The sequence below is a fragment of the Gopherus evgoodei genome, chromosome 4 (genome assembly GCF_007399415.2).
Source record: "Gopherus evgoodei ecotype Sinaloan lineage chromosome 4, rGopEvg1_v1.p, whole genome shotgun sequence".
Lineage (NCBI taxonomy): Eukaryota > Metazoa > Chordata > Testudines > Testudinidae > Gopherus > Gopherus evgoodei.
Window position 1 is genome coordinate 10,015,294 of NC_044325.1, and position 14,541 is coordinate 10,029,834.

Below are 14,541 nucleotides of genomic sequence, written 5' to 3' on the forward strand. Positions count from 1 at the left end.
CTTCCAATGCTAAAAGCAGGGTACTCTACAGCTTTAGCTAAAAAGCCAGGCTCTGCAGCTGACAGTTGCAACAGGCTCACATCCTCTGTGGCTAAGGCCTAAAGGGAGGGCATGTAATAGACTGGCCAGTGGGTTACATGTGCAGTAAAGGCAGATGTACATTTGCAAAGGTTCTCATGGCCTTTTGAAGTTATGCCGTAGCAGATCTCACCACAGTCATGACAGTGAGCAAGGGAACTAGCCCTGGATGTGACATGATGTTCTGAGCAGGTCGTCTTCTCCTGGTTGACCTAAAATATTACTCACCTCCTGTTGCACACTGTTCCACAACATCGTTTCATGAAACCAGCTACACTGGCATTCTTCTTTTTGTTAAGAAGGGGAAGGAGAGAAGTAAGTACATGGATTCTGCTTTCCAGAGGAGAGAGGGTGGGGTTTCATACAAAGGAAACTGCCCACTGTAACATAAGTTCTCAAAGGGGATGGAGGTTGGCCTGATGAAAACTGCTGAGTGGAGAATCTTGATGGAAAATATCAAGTGTCATTTATCAGCACAACCCATGCACCCTGATGGAAGGCATAGGAATAACAGGGTGACTGGTCCCATGAAGCTCCACACACCAGCTCTTCTTGCAGTGCTGCTTTGCCAGAGTGGTGGGTGGGACAAATATGAGTTCTGATAATGCAAAAAACATAAGTAAAATTGAAAGAAAACTGCCTCCATTTTACTCAGCCCAACACGATGTAAGTTCCAGGGAAAGGAAGCAATTCCCACAAGGAGTACACAGGGAATAGCACATTTGGGTGGCATCTTTAGCAACTCCCACAAATTTTCACTATGGCCATGTCTTCACTAGCAAAGAAGACATGTTTTTACTGCAAAATCACTAACATGCATTAGCTCTCCTCCTGCAAAAACCTAGTAGAGACGAGGCTGTTTAGTTTTACCATGAGGTAAACTAGGCCGGGTCCACCCCAAGCAGTGGGTATAGTGCTGACCTTGTCTAGGCACGTCATGGTAAACACTTCAGTGCCTTATCTCCACTTAGTGTCAGGGTCTGGATTCTAGGGGCGTCAGGCCTGGTGGTTGGAGTGATGGTTGAAGCTGGATGTCGGGTTGGGATCGGGCCAAGGACAGCATTGAATCCAGGGTTCAGAGACAGATTGGGGTTCAGAACCAGGGTCAGATTCCATTGACAAGCCAAATCAGGATCATGGTCAGAATCAGGAAGCAGGCAGAAGCATAGGTTCTGGAACTAGGGGTTGCTGGGGGTGTTGCTGCACCCCTTGGCTTGGAGTGGTTTCCATCATATAAAGAGTTTACACTTTGGTTCAATGGCTCTCAGCACCCCCACTATGAACATTGTTCCAGCACCCCTGGACTGAAGGTCAAAGCCAGATTGGAGTCAGTCCAGGGGTCTAGGGGTCAAGAGGAGAGTTCAGGGCTGTAGCAGGTCAGGAACAGGCAGGGCCGGCTTTAGGAAGTGTGGGGCCCAATTCGAACAGTTTCGACGGGGCCCTGGCAGGGATGAATTTTTAAAAAAAATACATGTAAAAATACACGTGGGACTTGTACTCACCAGGCGTGCTCTGAGTCTTCAGGCCACTTTGGCGGTGGGTCCTTCACTCGCTCCAGGTCTTGGGCAGCACTGAAGGACCCACCACCGAAGTGCCGCCGAAGACCTGGAGTGAGCAAAGGACCCGCCGCCAAAGTGCTGCCGAAGACCCCCGGAACGCTGCTGGGTGAGTAAAAATTAAAAAGGCACCTCTAGCCAGGGAAGGGATTCTCACTGGGCACAGGGCCCTGTTAGGCGCGGGGCCCAGTTCGGGGGAATTGGTGGAATAGGCCTAAAGCCGGCCCTGGGAACAGGGCTGGAGCCAGGTCAGAATAGGGCACATGCAAGGCTGAAGCTGGCTGGAACAAGGCTTGGGCAAGGCTGGGGCAGGAACATGGACACATGGAAGCCTAGAGCATCTGTAACATCACAAGGCAGCAGGAGGGTTCTAGCCAAGTGGTGCCATTGCATAGACTAACTTGCAGCACCGGTGGTGAGGGTGAAAAACCTGTGCTTTGGGGTCGCCTGACCCAGGTCCTGCCCAACTATATGCTGCTGCAGCATGTCTGAGAGCTGAGTCACTGCAGGAGCAGTGGGTCATCATAGCTGAGTGAGCAGCCCTGGTCCGGCTGTGGGTTTGCCTCACACTGAGGGTTTTACAGGAAGATAATGCTGGCACGTCGGTTACCTCGCTGTAAAAATACCCACCTTTGTTTCAGTGAAGAGAAAACTCATATTTTGTTCCTGTTTGCCTAGCAGAGCCAAGAATGTGGGGGGAATTCTTCTCTAGCTCATGCAAGAGCAGTAAAATGGATAACTAAGGCCCAGATCCAATGGGATTTAGGTACCTAGCTACCGTTGAGAACTTGGGCCTAAGTTCTAGCAGCAGAGTCTTTATATCCTTGATGATGAATAAGACAAAAAGAACCCAGCTTGCTATTCAGATTGCAAATTCAGAAACAGGGGGTGAGGAATCATAATTTTACTTATTAGCTGATCTGGAATTCCTTGAGAAACGGTCAACATGGAACCCCCACCACCCCGAATTTACTTTTTCAGAGGTGGCCATCTTGTTCAAAATGATGCAACTTGGGAGAGTAGCTGCACTGTCTGTAAGAGGATAAAACCCAGGTTCCAATTCGCTTCAACAATTTCACAATGAGAAACGGACGCCGAGCACTGTTCCATTTGTGTGCCTATAGCTACAGGCATAATACTAAATGTTGCATACTGTACAGAGCTCTCGGTTCATGGTACTTCAAACCCACAGTGACTAGGATTTTTTTCATCACCTACAAGCTGCGAGAAATGAGCCATGGCCGCTGCCTCTCACTACAGCTAATGAACCAAAAAATCTTCCCGCTGGAAACAAACCAAATCTGTGCGGGAGGCCAGCTTGCAAGCTTGACAGGCTAAATGGTGCCAGAGATGAAGGTCCATTTAGTTGAGGTCCATTTATGTCCTCAGAAACAAACATCTGACCAGGCTAAGAGCCATGCGCGGTCTTGTACTTTGGGGATTTAAACTGTCATCAAGTGCACGTCATCTTAGAATTCCCATATGGCCAACATTTTTTGATTTGCTACCTCGGATCCTCGGCTTTGTTCTTACTTCTACAGGTGCTGTGTCTGGCAAGCTGCATTCATCACATTATGGCAGACAAATAACACCTTGCAGTCAGACCCAAGCCGGGGCCACACCACTGTTCACTGCTAGTTCTGTTTGTTTATATTGCAATAAGAAGTCATGTGACTGGTTACCACACTGTTATTGTTATAGGGCTCATGATGGAGTATAACATTACATGAGAATCAGTCGTGTTTATTTAAACAGAGAGGGTCTCATCAAGGTCAAAACCTGACATCTCATTACCCAATTGTGTGATGGTCCCATATGAAAGACCAGAGCTAAAGGGCTTGTGTTTGGGTTGCCTTTGTATCTACCAGAGTGGACGTGGAGGAAAAACTAATTTGGAGGTGCTTTTAGAGAGAACAAAACCATGCAAAAGGCTCCTGGCAACAGGGCCATCTGGGGCAAATTATTTTTGACCGGATATAAGTGTAGACAGCTCATAACATTGAGTAAAAAGCATACAGAGTTCTTCCTATCTGTCTGAAAGCTGTTTTACAGAGTTTGGTTCAGGCCCTCCGTTGGTGTAAATTGGCATAACTCCACACAATCCAGTGAAGCAATGCCTGTTTACACAAACTGAAGATCGGGCCTTCCACCATCATGAAATGATTTGTTATTTATAAAATGCCACCTGGGCTCTTAAAATCTCTCTCGGACACCAGCAGAACAGTTGAGACATACACAATGCACCAGAAGGCAGATGGGACATTTGTCTTTGGAGAAAGTCTGGGTGAAAGGCTGCTCAGAAGGGCTGAGTTGTTAGGAGAGATGATTGGGGTGTCCCTGTGCAAATAAATGAATAAATACAATGCATGAGAAGCAGTGTGGTCTAGTGGATAAAGCATTGACTGCGGAGTCTGGAGATCTGGAGTCTGTTCCTGGCTCTGCCACTGAATTGCTGTGTAACCCTAGGTGAGTCACTTCACCTCTCCATAGCTGCATTTCCCTTCTCTCCCTTTCTATTTCTCTTCAGCTTTTTGGGGCCATCACTGTCTCTTACCATGTGTTTGTACAGTGCCTTCCATGATGGGGTGCCGAGCTGAGTGTGTGTGGGGAGGTGTCTTTAGGTGCTATTATGATGCAAATAATTAAATGCAGGGAGGGTGGCATGGGAGAAAGGTGGAAGTTGGGAGTGTGAAAGGCATGGCTAGGAGGGGTGTAGGGAGCAGGTGGAAATCAAGAGCCGTTTTTCAGCTAATGAAGTTTTTTTAAAATCTGATTAAAGTAGTGGAGAGTCAAAGCGCCGTGGCCCGTAACCAGGGAGAGTGTTATACTAGACAGCCATGTACCGAGGGCAGAATACACTGCTTGTGTGTATGTGAGTGTTTAACAAGCAAATGAAGCAAAAGGTATCTTTTAAAGATACAAAACCCAAGAACACCACAGCTGGAAAGCAAATATGAGCAATCGCCTTCACATGATAACAAATCAAAGATCCTTGCAAAACAGATGCTGAGGTTTGTGGGGCTGGCACAGCCTCTCCATTGGCAGGGAGTTAACTCACAGCAAGCTGAAAGGTTCAGAGATGGAAGAGTATCTTGAGACCGTTTGTTCATAAACACAGCTGAGGACCAGTAACCTGCTTTATGCCCGACCTGAGCTGCACTGACGGATTCATTCCATGCAATGTTTCTATAAGAAAGAAGGCAGACATGCAATGCTTCTGCAGCCCACGCTGTAGAGAAATAATTAAACAGTTTTTCTTAACCTTTTGAACTTTTCATTTATTATTGCCATCCATTATGTCTACCTTCTCAAATAGCAGAATCCTGAAACTGAGCTGCGGGGTCAAGGGTTTATTGTTTAATGGAGATAGAACATTTTGTAAATTGCACAAAGTCACAATGTTTATAATAGAAGCGTCTGGTGTACTGAATCTTTTCCATTTAACAAACACTGAGCTTTGACATGTGTTCTTCCTCCATAGCAGGAAATCTGGGATAAGTGCAGTACTGGCATGGACATGTTACCAAATCCTTCCTGTAAACCAAATGACATCTGCATTCAAATAAAAACATTCCTTCCACCAAATACCAGGAAATACTAAAAGTATCACTCGTCTTCTAAGGTCATGCTAAAATGAAGTCTTTGGCTTTCAGAACACAAAGTAAGTTTGTGGAGGGCCAAGATTTTTTTGTTCAACACACATTTGCTGTTACAAATCCTGGGGGATCTCCTTCTGGGTCAAATATGTGCATGCGTCTGTAGAATTTTGCAAGCATTTAATCTTCTTCATAGGGAAAAAAGTATAAATATTTTAGGAGAATGGACTTACATTAACAAATATTCCTGTTGCCTTTGCTTTGATTAGTGCTCTGACTTTCAAGTCAAAAAAGGATTTGCTTAAAACAAAGCAAACATCCTCAAAATGTGCTGTGCCAAAATAATCAATGGGATAAATACCTGGGATTTACAAAATATGAATATTCTTCAGTAAATAAACCGAAGCAAGGACAGTCCAAGAAGAAGCCCTGCCTAAGTGACAGGCAAGGGAATGTCTGTTCTAAAGACTGTCATCTATCAGACTGCAACTCAAAGGCAGAACATTTAAAGAAAATAAATGTATGCAGAGCAGATTCTTCCTCCTCGTATTGCTTTTGCGGATTTTATTAACTAGCGTTAACGCCGCATAAAACCTTTGGATTATTTTCCTAGCAAATGAAAACTACAATGGCAGACATGGCTTTCCGTGGCTAATCAGCATAAATATCCGCTTAAAGATGAGTAATTTGTTCACTGCACAGAATGTACTTCAGTGCTTTTATGAGCTAAAAAGCTCAGAGAATGTTTTGAATGACTTACATTTGAAACACTGCAGCCAGACATCAGACACATTTCAACTCACCAAAAAGCTTTGACTGAATGATAGGTTATTTTTCAGTGCATCCCATGCCAAATTTCACTGTTGGGTTACTCAAAAAGCAGCTACCTGTAGCTTTAATCAGGAATTCTCTCCTCTGCACAGTCCACTCACTAACCACAAGTCAATAGGTGTCACAATTACTTAGAAGCGGCAAATAAATGGAACACAAAGTGGAATGTGGGGAAAAGAATTTGAAAAATACTAAAGAACTGGCTGGCAAATGAAAAGAAAAGAAAATTAATGTTTTGAAAAATTCAGTGTTTTCATTTCCGTTTTCAAAAAAAAATTTTTTTTGAATGGTTTTGTGATATTTTTATGGGCAATTTTTGATTTAAACAATGTATGGGTCTTCCTCTTTTTGCATTCTGCTGTGGAGAAAAGGGAGGAAAAAGGAGTCGGCAGAATTGAGAACCTAAAAAAACAAATTGGAATTTTTCCTTGGAACAATGCTGAACATTTTGAAAACTAAACTTTTTTTGGGGGAAAAAAAAGTTATTTAAAAAACTTTTAAAAAAAATACTCAACCAGCTCTAGAAATATATGATGGGCACACTCCACATTGGAGAGGCCAGCCAGGCAGGTCTGGGATTATAGTCATGCATGGTCCTAGTGTCACCCTCGCCCCTCTTTGCCATGTCCCCCACACCATGACCCTGCTCCCTGTTGAAGTGGTAGCATGTTTGAGGTAAAATGACAATGGCCAATAGCTCCTCTTGGAGCTAGTGGTTCAGGCTGTCTGGCAGACATCACTACAACGGTTACACTTGGGTCACGTTTTCAAGCTTTTCAGGGCAGCTCTGAGGGTTGAAGACACTTCTTTTTTAAATGAAAGCTGAGATCCTGATCCATCATGTGACACGAGGATCTGGGGTTATAGGCACAGGCTTGTACTGCCTTTGTCTTAATCTTGTTCTGCAGGGTGGGGACCTGTCCTGCCCAACAGATCCCATGTTACTGGCCAGTCAGGGCACGAAAGCTTTCTCCTGAGTCCAAAAAAAGCAGGTATTGGAGAAGGGTTGTCTCCCAGAGTGGGAAGGGAACAAACCTTTCTTCTCAGGCCAAGGAGGAACAGGCAGAGCAGAGATTCCCCAGAAACCTGAGCCCAGGGGAACCCAAGGAGTAGACTGTTTCTTATCTACTTACAGACTGCGTTCTGCCTGAGGCCTGCGGTTAAGACTACTGATGGAGGAAATGTGGCTGGATACCTTGGTGTTCCAGCGATCCTTGGCAGCGGAATGTCGCTGGCGGCTGTTGCAGTGAGTTAAAGCAGCCCTGAGGTAACTTAAACCTTGTGAGCAATGGAAAATCTGGTCCCCTGTGTCAGAGTCTAACACGGCCCTGAGAAAGCCGGTCAGTCTTTGGCCCTCAGAGAACAGGACTTCCGCGCTGTCGGGAGCAGTGCCTTGTCCTGATCCTGCGTTCCTTCCACACCCAAAACGCCCACGTTCACTTCAGGAAGCGTTCTGGGCGTGCCAGGAATGCAGGACTGGGCTGAGTATCTCCAGAAATGGTGACTTTCCCTTACTGTGTTGCAAGGCTAATGTAGCGCAGCATCAGACTTGGCTCCAGCTGCAGAAGGATAACTACAAAATGGCTGTGGGTCAAAGCGAAAGAGGGAAAGGAGAGGAGGGGAGATTATGCCACAATGGAATTTCATCTGGCTAAGAGCTCGTGTGTGACAGGACTCAGTAGGGACCTGGAGCAGACGCATATTAAATAAAATGTGAATCTCTTCAGGCCCCAGGAAAGGGATAGGACCACTGGGCAAATGTTAAACCATAGAAATTAACCTTCCTAGGAAAGATCTCAGCCAATTTAGAGGACTGCAAATACAATATCCCTCCCTTGGCATGGGAGGGTGGGCAGCTCTGCAGGCCTCCATAGTCAGTTGTCATTATTACGGTGGGTTTAGCATTGCTGATAGTATTGCTCCTTCACAGTGCTACTGCCTGGAATGGCATTAGACCAGGGGTGGCCAACCTGAGCATGAGAAGGAGCCAGAATTTACCAATGCACATTGCCAAAGAGCCACAGTAATACGTCCACAGCCCCCCCATCAGCTCCCCCACCCCACTGCCAGTGCCTCCCACCCACAGGCAGCCCCGACGATCAGCGCCTCCCCCTTCCTCCCCGCACCTCCCAATCAGCTGTTTCGTGGGGTGCAGGAGGCTCTGGCAGGGAGGGGGAGGAGTGAGAGCACTGCGGGCTCAGAAGAGGGGGTGGGAAGGGGTGTAGTGGGGGCAGGGCCTGTGGCAGAGCCAGGGGCTGAGCAGTGAACACCCTCCAGCACAATGGAAAGTTGCACTTGTAGCTCCAGCCCCGGAGTCGGTGCCTGTACAAGGAGCCGCATCTTAACTTCTGAAGAGCTGCATGGGGCTCCGTAGCCACAGATTGGCCACCCCAGCATCAGACTGTCAGACAGTACTGATTATTACTTGTATTACAGGATTGCTTGGCGTCCCCGGCCCAGGGCTGCAGTGTGCAAACGCCAGAGGGAGCCAGACCCTGCCCCAAAGAGCTTGCAATGAAAGCTGGGTGGAAATGGGTTCTGCTAAACTGTTTGCAAAAACAAATCATTTTGATTTCATTGACAATTGTCTTCCAAAGTTTTGGGGGGTTAATATACTATTTTTTTCTGGTTTGGGTTGTTTTGGTTTTGGTTTTTGGCAACCACAAATCAAAAAGTTTGGTCAAACCCAATACTTCCTAAGGCAATTTCTCTTTTGACAAAAAAGCCCTGTTTTTATTTGCCTTTTGGTCAAAGAAACACAGACATTTTGACTGGTCAATTTTGACCAGCTCTGCTTACAATCTGAACAGACAAGACAGAAAAAAGGTGTGAGGGTAAATGAAGGCCCAGGGATTTGCCTAAAATCACACAACAGATCAATGGCAGATCCAGGACTAGCACCTCCATCTCTTTAATTCAGTGCCTTATCCACGAGTCCACAGTGACAGCGAGGCGAGGGCTACACTAGGAACATGTTGCTGGTATAGCTACACTTGTACACGACACCAGCAACGTGCTCGGAAATGCTGATGCAGCTAATACAAGCTCAAACTGTGCTTTTGATGGTATAGTTTATTCTAGTCAATTCCCCTCCCCCCAGCCAAAATAAGCCATACTAGCAAAGGTGCAGTTTTGCCAGTGTAACTGAGTCTACACTATGTATTTTTGCTGGCATAACTATGTCAGTCACAAAGCACTGCTCATCCCACCTCTTGCCGAAACAGCAACACTGGCAAAAGTTTGTAGTGTAAGCCTGGCCTGAGTTGGGAACCGTTCGTCGTGACTGTAATAAACAATTTCCTCTGTGTGTTAAATACTCAGTTCAAAGTTTCATCTCATTCCTTTCCGGGTGATACCTTTGAGATGCTATTCAGACCTTATATTTAAAAAATGTGAGAAAATAACTAGATACATTTCAGGGTTTGTATTTTTGTTGGCCTGATATTCATTTTCCTTATGGAAAGCAAACTAAATTAAAATACACATTTTGTTACCAGAAGCATATATTATATACGTAAGAAGTGGGACATGATGGGGGAAGTTGTGGGTGACAAGTTTGAAACAGATGCAAAATTTATTTCCTGATCACATCCGCAGTGTTTGCAGACACATCACCCATTACAGATCCCACAGAGATGCAGCATAAACCAGGGTAACTATAAATACTGCTATGCCATACTGTATTGGGGAGGGGGCTGTGTGTGGGATGTGGATATAATGGATTGTTTTCTTAGTGATCTGACCTTTATTAAGCTTTCACAAGATCAGAGGATATCCCTGGACATAAAATATTTTCTCAGGACAGAACACTGGCAAGCTATATCCAAGATATGTCCTCTGGCATACCTCCAGTGTTAGACTACTTCCCGGTAAATATTTCAAAGGCTTTCAAGACATTTGCCCTGCAGGAAGCCTTTCGAAGGACCTTTCGAACAGGCCACCTGCTGAGAATACACGAATCACAGTTCTCTTCATGCATGCATCCGATGAAGTGGGGTTTAGCCCAAGAAAGCTTATGCCCAAATAAATGTGTTACCGCCTAAGGTGCCACAAGTACTCCTAGTTCTCTTCAAGACAGTTGCGTTCCAACTTGCCAGGTCCATATTGCCACTCACTCAGTGCGAACCACAAGCTCATTGCCAAAATTCTGGAGGCTAAGTGCCATGCCTCTAGCTCTGTGAAAAGGCAGCTAGCCTCTGACAGCAGCCAAAAGTCATATGTTGTTCACCAACCTGTCAAGGAAGGGACTTGTCCTGTTATCTCTCAGTCCTCGAAAGGGTCAATGACTGTACTTGCTTATCTTCCTAAGGCACTTTAGTTTGGCTGATTGGCACCCCTTGGTGACAGGTAGGATTAATGATCTATCCATGCCCTTTCTTGGGAGCAGAGGAACAAAGCAAAGCTGTCCCCTTATCCTCAGTAAAACATCTTTTGAAGCAGTTTCCCATGCAAATTACAGCACACCTGAAGATATAAGGCCTGACTCTCTTCCCACTTACACTGGTCTAAATCAGGAGTAGCTCCATCAAAGTCAAAGGAGTCAAATGAGTGTGAAGCTAATGAGCAAGGAGAATCAGGCTCAGTGTTTGTGTTCATGGTTAATGTCCTGCTCTTGGTAGTTAACCGGTGTTTGCATCCTCAGATTCCTTTACAACCTGTGGCAAGTTTTGTGGATAGGAAATGAATGGGGGAAAATCCAAGATTATATCTAACAGAGGCTGCCCAAACAACACTTATAAGTCACCACATCTCAAAGTGACCTGGAGTTCATTTGCTTGAGGGTGGGAGGTTCTTTACACCGGGGTTCTCTGAAGCCACTATACACACCTTTAAAAACCTCTCACTGAGCTGTTAGGAGAGGGAAGGTCTCTGTGTCTGTCTTAGAGGGAGTTTCAATTCTCATAAACCTTGAGTGGTCCCTCCAGTGTGATTCTGCTGAAGGTCCCAGAGAAATTAGGCTCAACTATTCCCTGCACTTCTCCATTCAGTTTCGCAAGGGAAAGCCCAACAGATTCGAAGGCCATTCTGAAGGTTTCCTGGCAAAACAACAGACATCAGGCTTTCCCTCTTGAATTGCTATTATTTGGCACATGAGAGGACAGTTGTCTCTGGATAGTTTGCTTCTCCAAAGGAAGCTTCACCTTTCTCTTGGTGATTACTGAGAAGGACCAGATGTTCCCTTTTAGCTCCCTCTTGGATCTAATCTCCTTTATTCTTTGATCCCAACCCCACTTAAAAGAAACCCCATATTTAACTCTTCTTGGGTGGTCCTCAGGGAAGGCTTAGCTATTCTTAACGCCTTGTTTCAGCTTTCCCAACACTTATACCCCTATGGCATGCGCCTACCATCTTGAGTGATAGAAAGAGTGATCTTAACCTTTCCAATTCTGGGTCCATGACACTATTTTCCACAGGGGGGATTTTTGAAGTGCCTGCTTGGAGCAGCGGGAGGGACAGCACAGCAGTTTAAGGATTGGCGGCTAAACCTTGTGAACTCAATCCTTGAGGGGACCGTTTACGGAACTGGGGTAAAAATCTGTCTGGGGATTAGCCCTGCTTTGAACAGGGGGTTGGGCTAGATAACCTCCTGAGGTCTCTTCCAACCCTGATATTCTATGAAGGCAGTTCAAATAGACACAAATGTTTCTCTCTCATTCTTTCCAGTGATTCCCCACTGGTGTTTATATCATTAAACTCATGCCAGTTTCTTGGTTTTAAAAGACTTCTTGGTCCAGCACAGCTCGGGAAAAGGAGACAGCACAAAGGAATTTTTAAGTCACAGGTGCACTCCCTCAGTCCTGGGCCAGTTGTAGGCAGAGTTGGTCCCCCCCCAGCCTCTGTGTAACTTTGAGGCACAAAAGCACTGCTGTAGCTTGTACCATCTACACCCAAAGAGGTTGGTAGAGCAGCTGAACACTGCCAGGGCACAGAGAAATCATGTGCTGCATGGACAATTTTTGTACATTACTCCTTGCTCATCCACAAAACATTTCAGGCCCCAAACCCTTTTGATTCTATCTTGCCTACACAAAAGTGATTTGTGAGTGCATGATCTACATATGTACAAAATGTTGCAGATGTGCATCATTGCATGTCCAATGTTAGGTTGCATATAAATAGAGACAAACCAGAGGCGATGCATTCCCCCCCACACAACTCCAGATTTCTACCTTCCATTTAGCACAGAGGTTTTCAAACAGTGGGGCACGCCTTCCCCACCCCATCACCCCAGTGTGAAAACCATCACCTGTCTCCTACCAGGAGCTGGTGGATTGGAAGCTGGGAGGAGCCGCCTGGTTCACTCAAGTCCTGGCTCTTCGTGCTGTAGAAGCCAGGACACGGGCCAGCTGCTTGGAAGCTGAGCCAGGCCACCTCTGCATGGCCAGGTGTTCCCCTGGCAGGGTGGGCAGCACAGCTCCGAGCTGCACCCACCAACGCACTCTTGCTCTCCCCTGAAGGAGCCCAGTGCTGGCTGGTGACGTCCTGGAGCCGGACCTTGCTCGCAGAGCCCAGCTGCCATGCGATGTTCCCCAAGGTGCCCGTGTAACCCCCACATTTCCCGGCTGCGGTGCTCTGTCCCATCTAGTGGCACCGAGACCACTTAGAGATTAATGAACCTACTACTGCCTTAGCCAAACAGCATGTGGCTGTTGGCTCACGCAGTTGAGGCTCACGGGTTTGGTTCCAAGTTCAGTGCTGTCTGCTGATGACCAGGATTTGTTGGTGTTACACCTGCTTTCTGCTGCTGCTGCTCCTCAGGCCTGAGGTAACACATGGAGCAGTCATGTGCCCCCACAGCATCAAGAGTTACGCATCATCTCTGGAAGAGACCCAGTGACAATTCTGTTCTCACTTACACCAATATAAATCCAGAGCAGCATCAATGACACCAGTGGAACTACTCAGGTCTTACATTGCTTTAACCAAGAGCAGAATACAGCCTCATGCTTAGAAATTTCGGTCCCTTACTCAGATGTCTTTAGACTGTAGAGATATTAGCCTATGGAATGAATTGATTTACTACAAATCCTACCCCCGACTCTTTAACTTTAGAAATAACTTAGTTTTTAATTTCCACCACTACTTCTTAACGTTTTTCGTTTTCTTTTATCTGTCTCTTATAGACTAAAGAATACATGTGAAATTGCAATATAAATAGATAGCCAAAGATGAGTGCAAACACAAAGCTTTTCAAAGCCTTTTCGAGATAATTTATCCTCTACATGGCAAGTAACCACAAATCCACTGGTGGGTCAGGGGACTGCTTTTGATTTATCAAATGTTTAGGAATGAATGAAGAGTAGAGATACATGATTAATCATTTGAAGCAGGAGATGGTATTATTCTGAGTCATACTTGACAAGTTTTCTAGGAATGCTGAGCTCTAGTGTAAATACATGGGCTACCCAGCTGTTCAAACAGTGTGATTAATTAAACTGATTCTATGTGAAAAACAACACCGACTCTCACTCTCAAATTGCAAATCATTCCCAATATATAGGGGAATGGTCAGCAGAGCTTTATTAATTGCTGGAGAGGTGATGAATCTAGGCATTCCAGAGCACATATGTGATGATGGACTAGATTCACTGCTGCTGACGTGCAGGAGAAATCCATGAATATTTCTTTATGGGAAATCGTCCCATGTACACATGTGGGAGAAGGAAATCCCTGCGTGAACTTGCTGAAACTGCGAGCCCCCAAACTTGCAACACCGAACACTGAAATGTTTCAAAGTTATGGCCAAAATAAAAGGGGAAATGTGTTGTCCTTTCTCTACCAGCTCTAATAATAAAATGTTATTTCTTCACCCCACCCTGCAAACATGTGCGACTCCTTACCTGGCCCAAGCACGTCCCCATGGCTGTCTCAAAATCTCTGCAAACAAAGAGTGGGCTTTGCAGCATGGGGCTTGCCCAAGATCATACAGGAGGTCTGTGGCAGGGAAGGGAATTAAGCCCAGGTCTCCCAAAGTCCCTGGTAGTAACCACTGGACTATCCTTCCTCACAAAGAAACCCCATTCTTCTGGCCACTGTACAAGCTCAGAATATGGGACAGCCCCTGCTTTGAAGAGCTTACAGCCTAAGCCAACACGGCAGACACAGGGTGGGGGATAGAGACAGAACATACAAAGCAGAGGGACCCGCGTGATGGTTTGCAAAAGGCATATGAGTTCCACCATTTATTTCAGAGGCATGGGTTGCTGGGTTGCTGGTTTTCAGCTCTTTGGGAGGGGTTTTGGTAGGAGGCAAATAGCTAACCAAAGGACAAAGGAAGGGAGGAGGCCACAGAAGGGTGGGAGGATAGGAGGAAGAAGGTGGAGGGCTGGAAAGAGGGGAGGCTGGAGGGCAGGTGTAGAGATACTGTTACCTCATTCTATATGAATCACCAAAGCCTCCAGTGGGGGTGAGGACCCAGTTTGGCGGAAACACCTCCCCACCTATTTATACTTAACTTTAAACACACGTTCGTGTCCCTC